Source organism: Podarcis gaigeae (assembly GCF_964106915.1).
Source record: "Podarcis gaigeae genome assembly, chromosome: 1".
In the NCBI taxonomy this organism is placed as follows: domain Eukaryota; kingdom Metazoa; phylum Chordata; class Lepidosauria; order Squamata; family Lacertidae; genus Podarcis; species Podarcis gaigeae.
Genome location: NC_139678.1, coordinates 41,596,564 through 41,620,362, shown reverse-complemented (window position 1 = coordinate 41,620,362; position 23,799 = coordinate 41,596,564). Strand labels below are relative to the sequence as shown.

The window sequence follows — 23,799 nt, the reverse complement described above, 5'->3', positions numbered from 1 at the left end:
AAAAACTGATGGGTTAAACGATGTCCCCCAATCTGGCATTCCAAAGGTTGGAGGAAAGACCTCTTAGCTGACTGTCCAGTGGCACTTTTAATGACTACACTTTTGGATGCCTTTTTCTGCAATAGTTCTGGGAGTACTGAGTATTCAGCCCCAGTATCAATCATAAAGTCTATTAAATGGCTCCCTAATTGAATCGTGACCGTGGGCTCCTGGAAGCCTAACTTTATGGAGTCCGGTCGTTCCTAGTCTTGAGTAAAATCCTCTTCTGCCAGTCCAATGAAATTGTCTCTATTCTGTCCTTGTCCTGGTCTCTGATATCTTCCATTTCGGATCATTCCCAGTCCCCGTCCCTGGTTTCTTGGGCCGGAGCCTGGGCCTGGGCCTGGGCCTGGGCCTGGGCGTACTTCTTCCAACCTCAGGGGTTCAGGACACTCCTGCTTCCAATGACCCTCCTTCTTGCAATTTGCACATTGATTCCTTCCCAGTGGTGGATTCCTTCCTCGCCCTCTCCCTCCATTTAAGGGGCGGTGGTCTTGCTTCACTGCTGTGGCTAGCATTACCATCTTTTCCTTCTGCCACTTCTTCTTCTCTTGCTTCTCAGCCTCATCCCTATTCCGATAAACTCGGCGTGCAATGGCCATAATTTGGCTCATCAGCATCCCTTCCCATCCTTCTGATTTCTGAATTTTCTTACGAATATCAGAAGCGCACTGGGCCACAAATGTAGCAGTAATCATTCTGCTGTTTTCAGGGGCTTCAGGGTCAAAAGGAGTCCATATACGATAGGCTTCTTGCAGCCTCTCTAAAAAGTCTCCTGGACTCTCATTTGGTTTCTGTTCTACTTCTGAGACTTTAGACATATTAGTGGGCTTCTGGCATGCCCTGCGGATACCTTGCACAAGTGTCTGGCGGTAGGTGGTAAGTCTGGCCAGGTGAATTCCATTGTTTGGATCCCAATTAGGATCTTCCAAGGGAAAGTTATCTTGGAGATGACGGTCAATATTAAAAATATTTCCCACTCTGGCCTGCTCACGCAAATATATCTGTGCCTTTTCAATTATGTCTCTCCTTTCCTCAGTGGTGAAAAGAGTATTTAGGAGCTGGCGACAATCTGTCCAAGTAGGGCTATGAGTATTTACTATTGAAGTCACCAAGTCCATCATAGCCTGAGGTTTTTCTGCAAAAGATGGGGTGTGTGTTTTCCAATTCATCAAATCTGTAGTTGTGAATGGAATATATTGCAGGGTCGAAGTTCGAGGTGGCCGTGGTCCGGGTTGCCCATTAACCAGCGCAGGCTCCTCAAGTGCATCAAATACTCTTCTAAGAGGGGCTACTACGTGATCTTTCTCTTCACTTTGCTCTAGGGGCCTCAAATCATAGGGGATGGTATTTGTCCCAAGGCGTTCTTTTAGCAGCTTTATACGCCTGGCTGTATTGCTTGCTGACCGATCAAGGTCTCCCTGTAACTTCTGTAATATTTCTCTGGGACTTGGATGTACAGGGGTTTGGGGTGGGCAATCAGTTGTTCCACTAAAGGAGACTTTAGATGCAGGTCTATTAGGAGTCACAGGTGGAATAACCACTTCTGCTTGGGCTTTATTATAGGACTCCAATGCCTCCTGAAGATATTTATCATAATCTATCAAGGAATCAAGCTCTGTGACTCCACTCCCATTATTCATTCCACTTTCTTGCCTTGGGGTTACAACTGGCGGAGTGTTTGAATTAAGCTCCCTTCGATGTGGAGCATAGGGTGGAGGTGGAAGCACCTCTTCCTCTGGTCCCTCAAAAATGGGTTTGAGTTTATTTGGCAAGATTCCTTTCCTAGCTTCGGCTTTTACAGCCAATAATTTGCATCGTTTGACTTTGCGTTCCCTTATCCATGGAGGATTTTTATTTAATGTGCTCAGCCAGGAATCTATATATGGAAATTGTTCTGGGCACCCTCCAGTTTCTTTGGCGATGTTAGACCAAAGTTTGCTTACTAAATTTATATCAAAAGTTCCCTGAGATGGCCATTCAGTATTTTGTTTCGGCCATTCTAGTTCACATAACGTTCTCAAGCGCTCTGGCGTCATTTTGACTCCATATGCCCCTGAGAAGGCTTTCTTAAAATTATTTAACATACACTCAAGAGGTGTATTTTCCCCCTTTGAACCCCCAACTCCCATTGTATGGCCCTGTGAAGTATCCACTCAGTCACTCGCACACACACTTCGTGAGTTTCCTTGCCCAGATGGAGTCGCCTCACTGGGAACCGAAGTACTACCCACTCCACACTCAGGTCAGCTACAGATTGCTCTGTACTTTCTCACACATACAATGCGCTAGATACTTCACCACACTCTACCTCCCAATTTTCCCTTTTCCTCCACCAGACCAACATCTGATGTACCCAACCACCTAGCGTACTCAGTTTCCCCTTACTGAGACGCAGAAGTTTGATCAAGACTTCTCTTCCTCCCAATTAATTGGAGGGCCAAAAATCCCTTTGTGCACTTACCCTTGGTTGGTTCCCTGTTTCCCCCCGGTCCGTCGCCGCCAGTGAGCAGGGTATCAGACAGACGAGTCTTCTGCGTTCCCCCTGGAAAAATTTACCAGTGCGCGCTGGGTAAGCAGTGGTCCTCTCTCTTGTACCCTGCCCAGTAGGGCGAAGGGGCTGCGTTCCAGCAGACCACTTATCCGAGTCACGGCACCATAAAATGTAGCACCCTGCTTGTGGTTAACGCTTAGCTGGAATGAAATATTCAACGCAGCAATAGAGAAATTAAAATAATAATTTATTTGTCAGACAAATAAATGAGAGGCTCAGTGGTATATGGTTACCAAGCTCTGGCCTGGCCTCTTGCCATCCTGGCCAGCACTTATATTCCCTTAATCCAGCCCCCTTTGCTCCTCCTGTGGCTGCCTCTGTCCAATCAGCCTGGTTGAAATTCCTATTGGCTGTTTGGTAGAACCAATCACAAAAGATACACCCACAAAAGATACACCCACTTCCTTGCCCTTATAAGGGAGACAAAGAGCTATATATGTGACAAATAAGTAATAATATATCTTACATGGAATCTTAATTACCAGCTCACCTCTTGCCCTCCTTGCCCTATTGCCTTCTAAAACAAATGTTTAATCTTACATTTTTATGTTCAACAGATGTCAAGGATCTTGAGTTTCACATCAATATTGAAAGATTTCCTTCATTTGAAAGTTTCTAAACAAATGCCTGACAACCATATATCAAGAGTGCTTGGATGGCGTCTTCTGTCTGGCAGGGGGACTAGGCTGGTGGCTGACTTAATTTCAGGATAAATACAACTCTTACAACCATATGAAATAAGAATCTAGCATTCCTTAAATCCTTTGCATAATTACATTTAAGCCAATGTATTTAAGCTAATATATTTCATTCACTTATCATAGGTAGCCTTTTAAAAGAATAAAGCCTTTGTAAAGTAAAAAGGAACTCAGTAAAAAACAGCTTTTAAAAAGAAGCCTCTTCAGTTTACACCCCTCCTTTCACCCCTCCTTTCCAGCCTCAAAATAAAATAGAAAGAAGCTTCTTCTCCAGCCAAGCCAGTTGCCTTTTTTTCACTGCTCTTGGCCTTAGAAAATACAGCTCAAGGTTTAAGAGAGGCCCATGGCATCATTTTACTGGGAGGCACATTGGTATTATTTTACTATTTACCCTTGCCTTTAATTGTGTTTTCTCAGCCTTGGGGCAGCATATGTAATTCTCCCTTTTTATGACTTTGAGAATTGTTTTTCTACTATAAATCAATGGGGCCCCCTTGTCTTAGGAGAAAAACCTCTTGCCAAGGTTCTTTCTGCCTGGCATGGAACATTTGAAAATCCTTTTTTTTAAGCTCATTTTTAAATACAAGCCTTGATAAAATATAGAAGCTCTGATAAAAAATGCAGGCTTATGACTAGATGCCTCATTCTGGCTTTTGAGATTCAGAATATTTTTTTTCTTGTTTTCCTCCTCCAAAAACTAGGTGCGTCTTGTGGTCTGGTGCGTCTTATAGAGTGAAAAATACGGTAATAAGCATATACATTTCATTTATAACATTGAACCCATTTTAAAGGCACATATGTGACTAGTTACTTCTACTTTCCTGGGAGTAAGCCCCATTAAATTCAGTAGGACTTGCTTGTGAGTAGACATACATTTGCTTTACTGAAAAGCACCCCTCCCCTCATTTTCACAGAGTACCAAACCTCCCATTTCAGCACAAGGCAGCCAGCTAACCCCCCTCCCCGAAGGGCCCACCAAAGCCCTCATCCCACCAATATCCCCCTTTTTATCAAAGGGAAGGAAGGAGGACAAGTAAGCAAAAAGACCCCACCCTATGTTTCACTATGCTCTGTTCATTGTCTGCCCCAATACACTGCTGCTCTTGCTCAACTCGTATGAGTTTTAAGAACACACACAGTCTACAAAATAAAATTTCAGGAAATTTAATAATTCAGAATTCAACACAAGCACTCTTTCAGCCCTTAACTGTCCAATGACTGACACCACAGAAATGTAACTTGTAAATAAATATACATACATGCCAACATGTGCATTCCTCATTTAGGAGAGTTAAGAGCTTTGACAAACAAATGAAGCCAAGAAGCCATCATTCTGCGTTAAAGAAATATATGCTTCTTTGCTGTAAGGTAACTCATACTGTTGTTGTTGCCTTGCTCATATAGTCTGACATCCCTCCACATCAATCCTGAGAGGATTCCTTGCATTCCAAGGGGAAAGCTACTGATGAGAGCCATCTATTATTAACCTTTCCTTGTAACCATTATGCAATGAATGTCTATCTCTTTCTGCAAGGCTTCATCAAAGAGCATACTTTGGACTATGACATGACAGAACAGCCAATGTTCACACCATACATGGGCAACACTATTATGCAAACATAGATGTTATTCTGTCTTTGGTGCTAGGTGGGACAGGAATGTGTATAAAAAGTAAACTTTACTGTGGGAGTTCCTCATGATGTAACAACAGTTCTTAAATTTAGTGGTTAACAGTTAATTTGTGGACTTTATTTGGACTAGATTTCACTTGACTCATTTGAAGACTCTTGAAAGTTTCCAAGTTGCTATTTATTTTTATTTCACAAGTGTAGTTTCATCACAGTTTAGATCCAAACAATGTCTAGAATTATTTTGTAAAATACATTTTTTGCAAATATATCACACCTTAAATATAGGAGAAGATATAGAAGTTTAGAAGTTTCACACTTTTATTTCTGGGTTTATTTACAATTTTAGAAGAGTGCTTCTATTCTTTTATTCTTGAAGTCTCCAAGGATCTAGAGGATAAAACTGCAACTGGCAATTCAGATCCAAGAGTAAAAATGAAACAATGACAAAGAAATAGCAGAAACAGATTTACTCTATGATTTGGGAATGTTAATGGTCAATTCAGACTGTGCTTTTCCAATTTTTTGTTTGCTTGCTTGTATGCTCTCCAAGAAGAACTATGGAGCCTTCCTTGTTCTGGGTCATTTCATGGCCTTGCTAAGAGTAATATTGTAGACTGAATCTCCTCTCATTTCTGAAAAGCTGTGGAATCCCACATACAGCCTGAACTCTGGGCTGGTTAGCTCCTTGTTTGTGTGTGGGGAGGTGCTTGCCCCCCTTCTGGTGCCACCTATGATGGGAGGGTATGTATGGAAGACACACCTCTTGCAGAGATTTCATTCTCTAGACCATGGAAACTGTGTGCAACTATATTCCTTCTAATTTCTAAGCCTGCAAAGAAAAAATGTCCATTGTGAGGGTGGGGGAGAAGAGAGCTAGAATACATGTTTAAAAAGGAAACTTCCAAGATTGTGTTAGACATCTTATTGCATAGTTGATAGAATGAGTTCTAGAATGAATTTTCCTAAATAACTAAGATAATTCTGTTCCCCCTTCCTTTTTCAGGCAACTTGCATCAGAACTTGCACCAGGGATTCCTGGTCAAATCTCATTGTCTTTGATTCAAAACAGTCATGAGGTGAATTTGGATTGGGGCTCTAGTTTGGACTTAACCCATTCCTTTCTTAATATGTTCCCTGTGGCACTCATATTTGCCTCTCTGCCAGCAAAGTTGCACCAGCTGTGAATTTAAGCCAACATGAAATGACACCAGTATATCCTAGGGTTGCCATAAGTCTGGAATTTCCTGGCCATTACCGGGATTTTAAAGGCAGAATTGACGTCTGGTTGAGGGGGGAGGGGCGTTTCCAAAAGATGGCGCTAGTGGTCTGCCTGCATGGAATCCCCAGTGGTGTAGTATCTTCAAAATACACTGGCATGGAGGACTTAGAGCAAATCTAAAAGTACTTCAGCCAGTATAGTTGGAGAATAAAATTGCGAAACCTTGCACTCTGGCCACAGCTATGTCGCCCATATTCACCCACCCAAGCTCCCTTCATTTGAAGGGCTTCCACCGTGTAAATAAAGTATTTCTCAGAAAAGAAAGCTTAGGAGTGAAACAGCCCCTGCTTATCTTCATGATTTTGACTGAAGCAGGGTCAAATATTTTTGAACATATTTAATGCACTTATATAGCATTTTATTAAATACACATAATAAATATGGCAACATTCCCTTTTCTGTGACCTCAGTCCATAGTTCCCAAGGATCCCATAGTAATTTCCATAAGGAGCATACCAGGGCAGTGTGGAAAAATATTTTTAGTGGTGTTATGAAAAACAGATGGCATTTTTTAAAGTGAACTATAAAAAAAGAAAGAAAAATTTTAACATTTTGAAACTTAGCATCTCTGCAATCCAGACTTTCCTGTGGCAAGAAAAGAAGAAGCATTCCATGGGGCTCCCTGGCACTCTGGGGAGATGCAGACAATGAACCAGGAATGGCAACGGGTGGAACGAAGGATGTGCTCATTTCAGAATGAGTTTGACTGAACATGGATGCAAGCACATCTTTCTGTCTGCAATGTGTCAGTGGTGCAATGATAAAGGCTTACCGGTATTTCTCTACCACTGTTGCATCCTCAAGTAGCCATCCAGCAAAACTTTTCTGAGAAGTGAAAGCTCTTGTGGGGGTCTTCGCAATGAAAGGAGTTGATGGAATACTGCTGTGATGTGTGCTAGGCGATTTGAGGGTAACAATTCTTGGATTTGTTCAGAACTAGACACTGCAGGTAGGTTTAATGGAAGTGTCCAGAGCACTGTCTGGTCCGGTGTTGTTTCAATTACTGTATCCTGATAACAAGGACAGGTTTCTTGCAGGCGTTTGGACCACCACATGCCTCTTCAACCCTTGCCCTTTGAGTTTAGAATGTTTCGTTGAAGGAGAGGGAGGTGCCATCTGCCTTGATGGAAACAATGGCCCATTCTCTCCTTTAGAGGATGTCACTGGACCCAGAAGCACCTGACAACTGGCACCTAGTTACTAATACGTCTTCCCTGGGCAAAGTGCTCAAGAAAGAGGTAGCAGAACAACTTTGGGATGATTATTTAGACCCATTTCAATCCAGTTTCGGGTCTGAATTTGAGTTTGAGGACTTCCGGGTCGGCGCCATCGCCGAATGGCGGGCTCCCTCCGAGCTCCGGAGGGAGCCGGCTTGGCAGGGGCTGGGTCCTACCGCACCGGCGATGCGGGGACCCTTAAAAACCACGGCCAGATTGAGGCCGTGGACATGGAGACTCGGCTGGCACCGTTAGCGCCCTCCCGACTCGTGAAGGAGCCTTTTTAAAGGCTACGGATCGGGTGCCGGGGAGAAGCGTGGTGCTTTGAGTTCTCTGCTATCCCTGCCGAGCGCAGCCGCATGCCATCCGGCGGAGAGCGCTGACTTCTTCTATTGAAAATTCGGCTCTAAAGAAGAACCCGTGAGTAATTGGAATATGGACTATAAAAAAAGGGGATAAATTTTTAAAATTCGGAGCGAACAGGGGAGGTGGAAAAAAGGAAGTCAGCCTACCCCTAAATTGTAGAAGAGCCAAAACAAAGGACTGGACAACTAAGATCGAGTGTAACCTTATCTTGCCGAATCAGCAACTTCGCGAGGGAAAATTATAAGATTGAGCTGGAGGAGAAAAGTGGAATTGTTTTAAAAAAAGCAACCCCCCCGGAATCCCTGGAGCGATTCGTGAAACTGCCTGGAGAAAAGTGATGGAGGTTTTGACAGCTGTCAAAGAGCTGTCAAAAAGGAAGATTAAAATAGAGACTTTGTTATGAGGACTTTGCCGGTTATATTTGTTACAAATTGAATACAAACTGTTTTAAATATCGGTCAACAAGCTACTTGGTCTGGTGGATGTGATTTTGGAAGGGAACTTTGTTACTGCAATCCACCTAGAGGAGCCGAGGGACATTGCATGTGTTTTTCACAGGAAATGTGAACAGTTGAATGGAACTTTCAATCTCCTGGGAAACTGCAGGAATGGAACACTATTTTGTCTACAGAGGTCTACACACTACAGGAAACAATGGAACTATTTGTTGGAAAATGAAAGGAACATGATGTAATGCTTTGCTTCAAGAATAACAAACCTCTGCAGAGACACTAGAAACTTTTGGAAAAAGAACATTTCTGTGGGAGAACAGAGAAATAAAAAGGAGGAGAATGATTGATAAGAACAAGGAAACAACAAGAACTGGACAGAACTGGGGGAACATTTGGGATATTCAGGTTTGACAAGCTTATGGATACAAAATTGGAGTTTTTACTCCTGGATATAAAAACCTGGATAGAAGAAATGGGCCCTTATTTGATAGACTCCTACGATTGGACATCCGTAATTAAAGACTGGCAAAGAACCGGAGGGATATAGTGTAATGTGGGAACTCCAGGAAGATATTAGAAGTGGAGGGATAGGTGAAACGCAAAGGGGAAAGAGGGGAGGGAAAATTGGAATCCAAAGGCTGTAAAATTATTATTTACATTTATCTTATTTTCATCTGTACTATGTTCGAAAGGGGGAAACCCGTGGAAGGGTATAGATCGATCTTAGGGGACGAGAATTTGGATAAATTGGGTTATTGACGAAGAGTGTAATTTGGGGATAAGAATTTGTTGAATTTAATTGCTTATTTGGAAGATTTGGAACACAAGAGGGGGTAGGGAGGGGAAGTCCTAGTTATTGGCAATAGATTGGATTTAATTTGCTTTGATTTGTTCTAATTTGGAAAACCTTAATAAAAATTATTATAAAAAAAAAATGAATTTGAGTTTGAAACTGCTTTGGTTGACCTGTGCCAGGTGAGAGATGACAGAGGACAACCTTGTTGATTCTCCTTAATCTCTCAGCAGCTTATATAACCAACCAATCACTTCAGTCTGCAGGAGACAGCATCTTGCAGATACTTTCTTATCAGGAGGTCCATTCCACACAACATTGGAACCAGGCCTTTAGAGGGGCAGCACCTACCCTTCGGAGCTCCCTCCTAGTATATATCAAACAGGTGTCATCTCTGTTGTCTTCTCAGTGTTTGCTGAAGACTTTCTTCTTTCAGCTAGCCATCCAGTAAGCTGAATATCATAGTTTTTCTTGGAAGCCAGCCTGCAGCAGAATGGAAACAGAGCTGCATGAAATGAAGATGAGTCAGAATGGAAATGGATGCCTTCTTACATCATTACTGGTTGGCAGCAGCCAATTTTCAGACAGGATATAGTCCCAGCCCTACCTGGAGATGCCAGGGACTGAATCTGGGAGATGCTCTACCACTGATCTGCAACCTGTTCCCTACCGAGCAACAGAAAGTAAGTTATCTTTACACCCTTCAGTGAAGCGAGTTTAGAAAAGTATGGCGGAAGCACAGTATTCTCATAAAATCATTTTAATGAGATAAAAGTGTGGTTGTGTTATCTTATAGATTTTTTTATTATCGTATGCTTGAAAAGCATTCATATTGTTGAATCATGTAATGGAAATGATTCCCATTTGCGGATTGTTTATATTTCCCAGGGTATTCATAACATTACTGCGTTCAGCCACATAGAAGTGTTTAATTGCAGTCTGTCTGTTTCATTTGGAAAGTATCTGCCAGCAGACTTCTGGCAGAGAAAGATATGGGCTCCGTAAAGGAAAATGGAGTTGCTTGGTGGCAGCAGCAGTAGGAAGAACATACCCTGAATTCACTGACATGATCCACTCTCCTCCAACTTTGCTTTGGCACAGTATCCATTAATTCTTCAAGGTGTGTGGAATGTTCACAACCGACTACAAAGCTTATGCTTGACTTCCATTCTTAAGAACCTATGAAATGTCTACCCATGATCCAATGATTACATCATACTAACACTTAGGCTAGAGGGGAGGTTAGGCCAGTTGTTTTGCCCTTCTCCACAGAAAGAAAGCCGTAGCATTAGAGGCACTTAGGTCTGCCAAAGTGTACAGTCATCTAGTGCCAATATACAAATGTTCATCTCCAAAGAAGAACAGAAGAGAATAGTTAGGCATTATTCGTAAACTAGAATTGGGTTTATTTCCACATGATGCAAGGGTCATAGCAGAGAACTTATAGATGATGTGCTGAATGAGGCACAGTGCAGTGATACTGCTGCATGCCAGGTAACAGTAGCCTGACCTGTTGCATTACAAAGAAAAGCAGGATGCTCTGCTTACAACAACAACAACAACAACAACAACAACAATGTCTATGAGCTGCATCTTCAACATATCAAGATTTTAGAATTAAGCATCATGAGAATATTAGATTTTTCTTTTTACTTGAAATTGGTGTATGGTTGTTTGTTTGTGTGTGTGTGTTTATTGTTTGATTGCTTCAAGATGCTTTATGTTGTATTATTTTACTGTTGTTAGCCGCTCTGAGCCCGGCTTTGGCTTTGGAAGGGCGGGATATAAATAAAATTTTATTATTATTATTATGCCTAGAAAACAATTCATAAGTGAAATAAATAATATCTGCTGGTGACATCTCAGAAACTAGAGAAGAGCCTCAGACAGACTTCCAGAGTTGTGATAATATAATATAGATTATTTTCTGAGGGTGATTGTTAATGAACTAAATAAAGCAAACGATCAGCTGAGAATCAACAGTCTGTTCTATTCCAGGTTTACTCCCCTGAGTTTTAGGGGTTTATGCCTTCCAGCTTGCCCAATGATTTTCCAATTCATGCAATTAGCTGCCTGTTCTGCATTGTTGTTATTCTTAGAATTATTCAACTTCTCAAACTGAGGAATTTTTTAAGGTGGCATCATTGCCAAGTTAAGATTCTTGGGGGCAACAGATAAGACCATTCCCTGGTCAGGTTCTTGAAAGGTCAAAAAATAAGGAGATATAAAGGGTTCTAAATTAGCCACTTTTGCATCCTCCCCAAAAGAGGACATGTACCACCAAAAAGGAGGGCAGTTGAGAACACAGGTTTATGTAAGATTTACATATGTTTCTTTATATCTGCAAGTGTCAGTAATAATTGCTATAATTTAAATAGTGGGGAAGACTGGGAACAGGTGACCTCTGTCCCTCAGTCTGCTGTCCAGGTACTGAATGTGGATGGGCATCTTCAAAGCCCCTGTTCTCCTTACTTGGGGTAACACCTTTATCTTTAAACTAGGCTTGGACCAGACAAAGAGAGGACTATATAGCCACCCTATTTTCAGTGCATTTTCTATGCAAGTAACATAGCAAATCTACTGCAGAAATGTAAGAGGAGCCTTCATGACTCCAAATATTTTATAAATTTTACAGAACTAAGAAAAATCAACAACTGGAGCTACAGAATCTCAGCTGCAATTGAGCCCATTATTTCGTATGCTCAATGAAGCTGCATTTGCAAGTTGTTTTTAACTGTGATTATCACAACAGCACAAAGATTATTTCCACCAATATAATCTTAATACCACAAATATTGCTTGGTGCAAAGATTATTTCCACCAATATAATCTTAATACCACAAATATTGCTTGGTGCATAGTGAAAGGAGCTGAACTAGAGCCAATTTATTACTGCTTAAATATTTGAGATGTTCTACACTAAGCAGTCTGAAACTCTATTTTAACAGCCCTTCTATTTCTGGTTTACAGTTGTAATCTAGTAGTTGCATGCTTTCTTGGGTGTTTGCGGGCGATAATTTAAAAGTATTTGACATGGTGACTGTGACTCATAATCAGCTTGTGCTATGCAGCAGCCGTGTTTATCACTGCAGTGCCCAAATGGTAGGAAATGGATGGGGGCAATACAATTCGTGCTTCCTTCTTGCGCTGGTGTGTTTTCCTCTCACTAAATACTTGTTTTGTAAAAACACGGATGAACTCTGTGTGAAGCAGCCCTGGAGATAACTTTTGGAAGCTGCAATTAGCGACTCTGGAAAACACTGATAGGGACCTTTGCAGCAGCCAGAGCAGAGTCCCAGCAACAAAGCAAAGTGTCTCTTTTTGTGAAGAGGAGGGTTAATAAAAGCTGCCGGCTCTTCCTGCTTACATGTAAACAAAGATAAACATGCATTTGTCTTACTCTGTTTTAGAACATGGTCAGGATTTGAATGTGGTCACAATTTCACAAAGTGTCATACTTTAATAATAGCAACCTTCCTCCTGTCCTGTAGTCAGGCACTCAAGCGCTGGCAAGATCTGGCTTCCCACAGCTGGAGGAAGGGAGTAGGAACCATAGGAGATTAAGGGCATATGCTGTTTAGTGGCACAGTGTGCCCTTCACCCAGTGGCGTAGCTTGGGTTGTCAGCACCCGGGGCAAGGCAAGTAATTTGCGCCCCCTAACCCGTGGATTTGCACCCCATAACCCTAACCCTCAGATGTTGCACCCGGTGCAGCTGGCCCCCCCTGCACCCCCCACGCTACGCCACTGCCTTCACCCAAGATCCATGTGGCCGCCGGTGGTTATTTCAATTGATTCTTCCTGCAGTACTGCCTGATCTGCTAATGCAACTTGCCAGTGGGGTTGCGTGGGGGGTGCAGGGGGGGCGGCCGCACCGGGCTCAACATCTGGGGGTTAGGGTTAGGGGGCGCAAATCCATGGGTTAGGGGTCACAAATTACTTGCCTTGCCCTGGGTGCTGACAACCCACACTACGCCACTGCAACTTGCGACTTGCAAGTAAGTGAGGCAGTTGTCCAGTGGTGGCACTGCACCCGTCTAGTGACTAGGCCAAGTACAGTCAACCGAAGCAGAGGCAGCAACTGGCTCACTGCACCGCCAGTTGTCCAAAAGTGCATTGTCACTGGCTGCCTTCTCATTTTATTTATTTATTAAATTTGTATACCGCCCTATTCCCACAGGTCTCAGGGCAGTTCACAAGATAAAATCATGCATCAATGATGAGCTGCCCAGAATGAAAGAATGTAGCAGATCTTGGAGCGTTCTATCAGGCAGTGGTGGGGGATTGGTTCTCCATTATCACTAGGACCCCAGGAAGATTCGGGTCTGTGGTGTTAAGTCCTACTAAGGTACAATGCCTGAACAAGATGCCTCCTCATGTGTTGGAGGCCTGATACCCCAATGTCTTCATGTGGGTCAACCCTACCCTCTCTGTTTGCTTGAATGTACTGTATGTAGAAGCCGCCATGTGATCAGGGGTTCCGATTTAGTGGGAATCCTTACTCATGTCTCCCTCAGCCCTTCCTTGCTCAACATGAGAAGGTCTGGTACTGAGTGTCAGGGGACAGGAATCTTGGAGGCAGAGCCCTTGTATGCGCCCCCTATATGGATTGATATTTCCTGTTCAGGCAATAATGCTTGAACAGGGCTTTAGTATTCTAGACTTAATGGCCTGGAGTTTGTCCTACTAGTAGTAGGGAAAGCGAATTAGTGTCACATGATCTGTAGGGCTCCTGGCTTGGCTCCTAAAATGCTACAATGGTTTCTCACACCTACAATGAGGTTCTGTGTAACATCTCCTTGTGCCAAAACAGATGGGTTTTGCTTAGCTCTCATTATGGAGGTGTGGAGACGTAACCTCTGATTCATACATTTGTGCCTCATGAAAAGTAAACTGTTACTGACCAAGCCTCATCTTATCAGAATTCTTTTGCTGTTGAGGTAAGGCAGCTCTGTCTGGACTAATATGTTCCTGGAAGACGGCTGCTATTTGGATCAGCTCCACCAGCCTCTCTTCCCTAATGTGACTGGCAATGCAGACAGCTAGCAGAGGCTGTGAAATCAAGAGCGTGGATAGATTGTATTTGTGGTGGAATGATTGCACGAAATAGCTGTCCAATGTGGCACTAAAAAATTAATCTGCAGTAAGGTTTCATAGCTCTAAAACTATTGAACTGTTTCCTAGAAGCTTCGGTAATGGAAGGATCTGGAGTAGCTTCCAGGTTATAAACAACATAGCATCAGATATCTGCTTCAAAAGCTACTAGTCATATATGCTAGGACGGAAAGTACCAAAACATTGCATGACTCAAAGGCCAGACAGTGCTAAACATTCTTACTTCACTCTAGGGATATCCTCAAATAGTCCTCAGACTTTTTCTCCATTGTAGCCAAAGCTAAGAATGAGGGTGAACTTTACGGTGTGTGCGATTCAAAGAGTAATATATAAAACTCACAACTTGTTTATAGGCAGAACTTTCCACTACTCAGATTTGTACAAAAGATGAGGTCAGGGAAATGCCAAGGTATTTTCTGAACATAGAATGATTCAGAGTTCTTAAGATACAAAGAGTTAAATTATACATTAAACAACATCTGAATGGAACCACATTGGCTATCCACCGCTGGTTTAAACCTTCTCCCGAAACGGATTCCCTTATGGGCAGGTAGATACTATATCATGCCAACTAAGGCAACTGTTATTGATCTTTGAACCTGGAATAAGGCCATGATCCAGCTCCTACTGAAATTAATAGAAGGAAACCTTTAGAGCTGAATAAAATGGTTCTTCCATCTCACACTGCTAATGACAAAAGAAAGCTATTATTTCCCACATTGTGAAAGACTCAGCAGGGCCTCTAGCATAAAAGCTTGTAGAAATTAACAGCTAACAACAGAATGCTTGATTGGAGAAATTACCACAAAGAGAATGTGTGTTCATTGGCACTAGAAACTTTCCTGTACAATGAATGCAGCAATTAAACCACAACCATTGCTCTTTTCCCCACCTGTCATTTTGAGTCATTCAGAATTCTCCCGTTATTTTCCTCCACTGGGGACTGGATGATTTTGGCAGGACTTCCTGTGAAATATGTGTGCCAGCCTGGTATAACTGGCTGAAGATTTGCAATATTTGCATCAGTTCACCAAGCTTTTGACTGGAACCATTTGCTATGAGCAGAAGTAAGAAAGGCAGGTGAAACCATTAATTTCATAATGATCATAGAATTGTAGAATTATTGTAGTTGGAAGAAATCTAGGCTAACTCCTTGCAATGCAGGATTCAAATTATAATACACTGTTTGGGAGTTCTGCTAGTGATTCTATGCTAATAATTAAAACTACAAAGTAACATGTCACAAATATCAGCAGGAGGGAATTCCATTCAGAGTAAGACTAGGAGAAGACTCTGCTCAATAACACCACCAACTGGGGAGCAGGCAGTGGCAGTGGCATACCTAGAGCTTCCCCACTTATCTCAAGCCCCAGCGCAGAAGATAGTCAAAGCTTTGAACTGGGCCCAACAGTGTATAGGCAGTCAGTGCAATTCCCAAGTAACTGGTAAAATATTGCTCCAGTTAGGGATACCATACAGAATTTTGCACCAGCTGAAGCTTCTGGGTGGTCTTCAAGGGCGGCACCACACAGAGCACATTGCAGTAATCTAATCAGGAGGTTACCAGGATGGGAATAACAGTGACCTGGCTAGTCTGGACCAGGAATGTATGCAGCTAGCAAACCATCCAATTGCTGAGCATATGCAATGTTTATCACTGAGGCCATCTGGGCCTCCAGTGTGAGTTTCGAATTAAGGATCACTCCCAGAAAACACACCGCTCCTTCAAGGTGAATCCAATGTCTTCTAGAACTGATTCCCTACCCACTTTCTTAATATGGGAAGCACCTACCACCGACACCTCTGTCTTGTCAAGATTCAACTTGAGTTTACTGGCCTTCACCCAACCCATTACTGCCTCCAGACATCAGGTCAACACTGGCACAACTTCACTTGACTCAGAGGGTACAGAGGGATAGAACTTGGCGTCATCTGCATATTGATAACTAGGGAGCTGGAGATGCAGGTGGGGAGAAGTTGGAACTACTAACTGAGAATTCTGCTTGGGGAGGAAGAAAAAACGGAGCCAACACTCAAGGACCATCCTGCCCCTTGCATTACATAGTGAAGCGGGTGTGCGTGATTGCCTTCTTCCTGCCCCCACATTTGGCAGCTCTTGACTGTTAACAGCTGCCACTGCTTAGCCAGTTGCCAAGTACAGCACTTGAAGTTGACATGAGTCAGGCCTAAGCCCAGATAGGATTCCTCTTGTGCATGTTCACGCGCCATGTGCTTGCTTTGCCGTTATCTCCTCTCTCTTGCCTTACTGCAAAAGCGCACACTTGAACATTTCCTGCCTCATGCAGACATTGTCACCTTCTCAGTGTGCCATGGATTCCTAGACCCTACAGTTTGCTGTCAATCATTTCTTATTGGCTGTGGCTGTTGCCCATGGAGGCTAGTGAAGCAAAGCAAAGCTCAGAGCAGAGTGCAAGGCAGCGAACAACAGGTTGGGCTAGGAGTAGGGGGAAAGAGAGGGCACACTTGGCACTGTACACTTGGCACACAAGCACACTCAGACACTGTTGAACCACACGCAGTGTGGGGAGAAATGGCAGCGTTAAGAATGAATGATGAAATAGCATGGTTTGGAGGTGGCAGTGCAAGTATAGAAGTTCTTATTTCCTTGCATAATCTAGAACCCAAATTATCTCTCTTCACTCTATAGACACAGAAAGCTACCTTATACCAAGTTAAACCTTTGGTCCATTTAATCCAATTTTGTCTACAATGAGTGGCAGAGGCTCACCAAGGTTTCAGGCAGGGAGTCTATCTCAGTAATACTAGGAGATTCCAGAAATTAGAACCTGCTGCATGCAGATCATCTTTTGTTCTGGCTTTCTTCATTATCATTTCCTCAACAGATATTACGTTAAATCTATCATAAAACAGAAATCTACTGAGAAAAAGTCCATTGATGGCTGTTACTCATGATGGTTAAATGGAATCTCCATATTCAGCAGCAAGATATCATTTCATATCAGTAGATGGGGACCAATTGTGGGAGATGGCTGTTGACTTTAAGCTCTACTTGTGAGTTTCTCAATAGCAGCTGTCTGGTTACTGAGAAACAGGTTGCAATGCCCCTTTTATGTTCTAATTGGGTAGAATCCAGTTGGTGCCCTTGTGCCCACAGGAGAGCTTTTGATTCAGCCTGTCTCTGCTAAAAGAAGAGAAGGGTAGTGATTTAAAAATAAAAATAAAGCTATACAGAACATGAAACAAATCCTTGATCAGTAACATTGACAGTCAAGTCTTTACATACTTCTGGTGCTTTTGAAAGTGGCAATGGTCTATCCAAAGGCTGTGACGCAGAAAAAATATTTCTCATGCAGACTACAGAGGAGTGACTGTAGAGATAGTTAGAGTCAAACTATTGAAAACTCAGCTTAGACAGGGAAGTGATTCCTGCTTCCTGAAGATTTTACTAAACTTTTTGCCCTGGACTATATAACCAAAAGTAGGCATCAGGAAACAAAGGCAATAAAAACAGTAAGTATCTGGGCACTCAGTCTGACTTATCAGCTATTAATAAATCTCTTCATTTGAAACATTTGCAGATTGTACTCTGTAGAAAAACAACAATGTTCCTGGAAACTCTCCTGTAGGTCTTAGCGTTAGCAGTCAATATCAAAGAGGCATGCCACTGTTTTTCCTACTGTGGGTCAGGTTTTTCTGGAAAGCGGAACCTTGACCAATTAGGGAACACTTAATGACCTCAGTTTCCATCAAACTAAGACATGGCATTCTTCCACAAAACAACGAAGGAATGTTCCCTGTCCCTTCCTCACCCACAGCCACCCCCAATCCCAGAAAAGCCTCTCTGGAGGGTTGTAGGGCCTTCATGAAGAAGATGGGATGGGGCACGAGGGATTGTAAAGGTAAGAGAGGACGGGAAACAGTCCTCCCATGAACTTTCATAAGTTGCTGTTCCAAGATCCAAGCCTAATATATTGATTATGCCATAAGCTTTCATGGACTCAGGTCTATTTATGCCATAACAACATACCCTCCAACATTTCTCAAATGAAAATAGGGACATCTCGTTCCATAATGATGATTTAACTATTTATACCCCACACATCTTACTGGGTTGCCCCAGCCACTCTGGGCAGCTTCCAATATATATAAAAACATAATAAAACATTAAGGTGTGTTTTTTTTTTTAACTTCCTTATACAAGATTGCCTCCAGACAACTCGGGGGTCAGATAACTCCATACCCTCCAACATTTCTCCAATGAAAGTAGGGACATCCTAAGGAAAAGAGGGACATTCTGGGATCAGATCAGAAACTAGGACAGCTTATCTAAATCAGGGACATCTCTGGAAAATAGGGACACTTGGAGAGTCTGTAACAAATGTCTTAGTCTTTCGAGTGCTGCAATGTTTTTTTTCTTTATACTTCAAATTACTGATATCCCCCCCCCCCATATATCATAAATTAGGGAGAGGATCCTGTGGATAGCTCAGTCAGTAGAGCATGAGATTCTTAATCTCAGGGTTGTGGGTTTGAGCCCCACATTGGACAAAAGATCCCTGCATTGCAGGGGTTGACTAAATGGCTCTCTACAATTCTATGATTCTATGATTTATATATCATCCCTTAAAATTATCATGGCCAAATTGGGGGATAACACTTAAGTCCAATTCAGATGAAAAAATTCACCCAGCTTACCATTTTAAGCCAAGTCAGAACTATGCTCATAGAAAACTAGTAATTTAAAAATAAATAAAAATAACGCTAATTGTCCTGGATGGACAGGTTGAAATTTGCAGTAACACAGTCAGATCTTTCTCAGGTGGGCTGAGCGACGGCGTGCCAGATTGCAGTTTGTGCTTGTGTCAAACAGAGCAGATGATGGCCTTCCCATGAGGTCATTTCTATCTGGGCTTTTTCAAAAGCAGCCTGCTTCTCAGTCTCCTGCAAAGTGGTATAGAGATTGGCTCTGAGCCTCAGGCTAAACAATGCTGCACAGCTAACATATTAGCTGACATATCATACTTCTGTTAATGCAACCCAAATATGGATTTTTAAGGTCAGTGACATCACATTGTTTACTAATAGTTGACTGTGATCCAATATAAACTCCCCTGTCTCTCTCAGCAGTTACACAGCCTGCCCAGAATTCCCCTTTTTGTATTTAGAGGGTTCCCCCTTTCTCATATATATATATATATATATATATATATATATATATATATATGGACTTTATTTTATTTCTTTAGGGTCCACTGTTGCCGCTCAGCTTCAGTCTTGCCAATATGAACTTGTATGGTTTCTTCTTTTCACGTATGTTTAACTTCAACACATATTTAATGAACATATTCTTTATTGTTCCATCCAAGTCATGAACAGAGCAACCCAACACATGCTAGTTAGGGGCACAGATGGAGGAGAAATCTGGTTTCATCCACGTATTGATTGAATCTACCTAATTCACACTTCCCCAAAGCAATCTACAAACTGAAATGCTTTGATATTCACACTTCTCCAAATTATGTGATGCAGTTTAACAACCCAATCAGTGGTTATATTAGGGGGAAGACTGCATAAGAATGCAGATTTTAGTGAAATGGCATACACAAATGCATTATATTAGGTAAACTAGTAAAGGTAAAGGCACCCCTGACCATTGGGTCCAGTCGTGGCCGACTCTGGTTTTACAGCACTCATCTTGCTTTATTGGCCGAGGGAGCCGGCGTACAGCTTCCAGGTCATGTGGCCAGCATGACTAAGCCGCTTCTGGTGAACCAGAGCAGCACACGGAAACGCCGTTTATCTTTCAGGCTGAGGGAGCCGGCATTTGTCCACGGACAGCTTTCCGGGTCCTGTGGCCAGCATGACTAAACCGCTTCTGGTGCAACAGGACACCTGGACAGAAACCAGAGTGCATGGAAGGGCCATTTACCTTCCTGCCACAGCACTACCTATTTATCTACTTGCACTGGTATGCTTTCGAACTGCTAGGCTGGCAAGAGCTGGGACCGAGCAACGGGAGCTCATCCCATTGTGGGGGTTCGAACCGCCAACCTTTTGATCAGCAAGCCCAAGAAGCTCAGTAGTTTAGACCACAGTGTCACCCGCATCCCATGACACACCAGATGCAGCTGAGTAAAAGTAGTCATCAACTCATAGAAATGTTGGGGGTTCTTGCGACAGCTGCTACCTGAATACGTCAGAGTAAAGGCAGATCTAGCAGCAGCACTAAACTATACACCTGGTCCTTCTTGCCAATATAGGGTTGCAGCCAAATTCCCATGTAGATAAAGTGGTACCTCGGGTTAAGTACTTAATTCGTTCTGGAGGTCCGTTCTTAACCTGAAGCACCACTTTAGCTAATGGGGCCTCCCGCTGCTGCTGCTGTGCCACCGGAGCACAATTTCTGTTCTCATCCTGAAGCAAAGTTCTTAACCCGAGGTACTATTTCTGGGTTAGCGGAGTCTGTAACCTGAGGTGTATGTAACCTGAAGCGTATGTAACCCGAGTTACCACTGTATTCCAACCTTCAACATAAGGATCAAGAGATTTAAAGCTGAAAAGATGTAAATATTTTGTAATGCAGTAATGGTGTTTGCAGAATGAGAGAACTCTCTGAAAAGTGTGAAAACAGGATAAAATATTTGCAGTAACTACGTTTCTGGATTGATGCTGTTTCTATAGTTCAAGCCCTGCTTGGCTTCTTGCCACCTCAACAAATACTAGAGAACTCCCTTCCGCCAGCAGGGAATCAATGGATTTCTGCCACTTCTCCTATATGGGTTTGGGTGCTTACATTGTGAGCTGGCCCAGCATTTAAACTCCAAAGCATGCTGAGCCTTCAGATTTGGATCTTGGCAGTAGCAATAACAAGAGTTATTGTCAATTGTTTCTCAAACATGTAGATTTGTTTCTGAAATTTGATCTGAATTTCCCAAGACATTTCCTATGTTTACAAGTCATCCTCAGTTTTCCGTCAAACTCATATGGTTCCAAAGCATGCTTCACTTTTAATTTAACTTTGGAGCTCAAGCGATATGCACATATTCTTGTCATTACCATCACAACACACTGGGGACCAAAATAAATGTGGAAAGGGATATTGGCTCTGAAACCAAGGAGGAATATCACATGGCTGGGATAAACGAAAGCTACAAGTTTATTGAATGCAAAGATTTTGCAACTGCTGGTTGCTTCTCCCTCCTTCCCCCGCCTCTTTGCAGGCAGCTATGTCCTCCTGGTTAAGGACAGAAATAGCAGCTATCCTTACCAGCTGAACTACTTGGGTTGCTCCACACTTGCTCAGAGTCTTGAGTCCTGCTCTGCATTCCTTCCAGTGCTCTAGTAAGCCCTTCTCTTCCAACCAGGGGTGCCAACTATAGGGGGTGGAAGGGGCTTTGGCCTCCTCAATTTTTCTGGGCAGGGGGCCAAGCCCTCCTAATATTGAGGGGGCCCCCACCACCACCCAGGCAAGCTCTGGCACAGCAGGCAGGGGCAGGACACATGGAGGGTGATTTTCACCCTCTGTGCCCCCCGCCCGTGGCCAACGGGAGAGCGCTGGCCTGTTGGGTGGGGGTGGGATGGGTCACAGGGCACCCTCAATGTGGGGGGCAAGTCAGTACCCCTGCTTCCAGCATAGTTTAAGAACTGCATGGGATTGAACATTGTATGAATAGTCTTAGGAGATGGTCATGGTCAGTTTATGAACACACTCAGTTTCTGAAAACCAGAATACAGAATACAGAATACAGAATACAGAGCAATTGAGTTTGCAGCATGTGAAAAACGGAAATGGAAGTAGTCAAGTAGTATTCATGGCTAAGATTAGGTGTTACAAATATTATTTATTTAATTAATTTGTATACCGCTCTTTGTCCACAGATCTCAGGGGGGTTCACAGCATAAAAATACAGTATAAAAACAGAAACACGTGTGTCCCTATTTTCCTTTGTTAAATGTTTTGGAGTCTGCAGTTTATATTTTATACACACATAGATAAACTGTGTGTGTGTGTGTGCACGCACACACACACACGCACACACACACACACACACACTTATCTCCAAATGCATGAACAAGGAGGAGGAAAGCGCTTCTATAATAATACAATTTTAAAGTTGGACCTTGGAGGTCATTTGGTCCAACTCCTTGATGAATTATGGCAGTCTTGTTTTGCCTACTGTACAGGAAGGTGTCCTCTTTTGTAAAGGACTGTCCAAAGACAGTGTTCTGTTTGAAAGTATTTCATTCCAAGTCTAATTTAAGATAAAGAACTGCAAGAGAGCAGGGACCTTGAAGTTGTCCATCAGTGGTTAGCATCTGAGCCACAGACTGAGCAGGCGCAGAAGTCACTTGGTCATATTCTTTACCATGATGGTGATATGCACTGTATTTCTATTTAAATTATATCGAGCCCACTAGGAATCCCTTGCATGTGAGCACTGATGCTTGTACTCTCTGTGTTAAAGAAACATGTTCACATCATAGGTCTTACAGTGAGAATGTTGTGGATTTCCCATCACTTGCAATGTGTCTCAAGGCTCCTCAGTGTTCTGAAGTTAATTAATTAAAAAATTACATCTTCTCCATTTTATTCCAGCTGGCAGCATCAAGAAATAAACCATGTTCCTCAGAGTGCAACTGGAGCAGCTGTCAGCTGATCTCAAATATGTGAATAAGGCAAAGAGCATGCAAGCACTGTATGCTTATTATAATGGGCTGGCAACTTTTCAAAAAATAAATAAATGAATCCGCTGTTCTTTTCTTTAAAAACAGTACTAGGTTTCTGATGTACCTTTCTGTCACCACCACCACTTCAAATCTAGGTATGTGACTGAGGAGGTATTGCCTTATTTAGGGACGTACCTATGTTTAAAAGTTGACGGGGAGATTATTCCCTATTCCTATTCCTGAACTTCTTGACATCTTTTGATGCTCTGCTGGAGGATTAACTCTTCACACTGGTCTATGAGATATTGTTTAATCATCTGGAAAATCTAGTTGATTAAAAGTGCTTGTTCTAGACTATACCCACTCAACATGAAATAATTTGAGTTCCCTCTGTTTCATAAGCCCATGAAATTCTGGCACAGGGGAATTCTTTAACTGGTATTGGAACTGCCCCTGGCTCTGGACAAACTCCCTGTGCTGATTCTATACAGCAATGCAGATATTAATGCAACATTCTGATGGATCCCATGAAACCCCTGTCACCATTCCAGTTGTTTTTGTCCTGTCAGCACTTATGTTTTTGGCGGAAGGTCTGCAGGGAAAGTAGCATCATTCCTTCAATCTTTGCACATCAGGCCATCTGCAGGCAACATTATGGAGTGTAGGGTAGACAGGGATAACTTCTGATAGACCCTAGAGTTTCAAATCCCTAGTCACACATTCTAGTTGTTACAGTCTTCATAACATTTCCCAGAAGCTGCCTGTCTCCAGCTATATGAGGTCAGAGTGAGATTCTGTATCTAGTCGCCATAATAAATTTGGCCGTCTACTTGTGCTGCTTAAGCCATCCATGTATTTTCACTGGGATTCATGATGCTGAAGGATACAAATGTCTCCATCTTATCTCTACACTTAATGGTTTTATTTAGTCTTTCCTGGTTTAACTATTGATGCCATTAATATCAATGGAACTTTAAAATGTTAGCTGGGTTTAGCCCATTAGCAAT

General features: G+C 42.6%; 1 long non-coding RNA gene across 1 annotated transcript; it reads left to right on the top strand.

Annotated features, from left to right (window-relative positions):
- Positions 1–16,525: 16,525 nt before the first annotated feature.
- On the top strand, positions 16,526–22,896 carry LOC310839909. Its single transcript, XR_014561701.1, has 3 exons — positions 16,526–16,592; positions 19,372–19,435; positions 22,722–22,896. It is a non-coding gene; the product is annotated as an uncharacterized lncRNA (long non-coding RNA).
- The last annotated feature ends 903 nt before the right edge of the window (positions 22,897–23,799 follow it).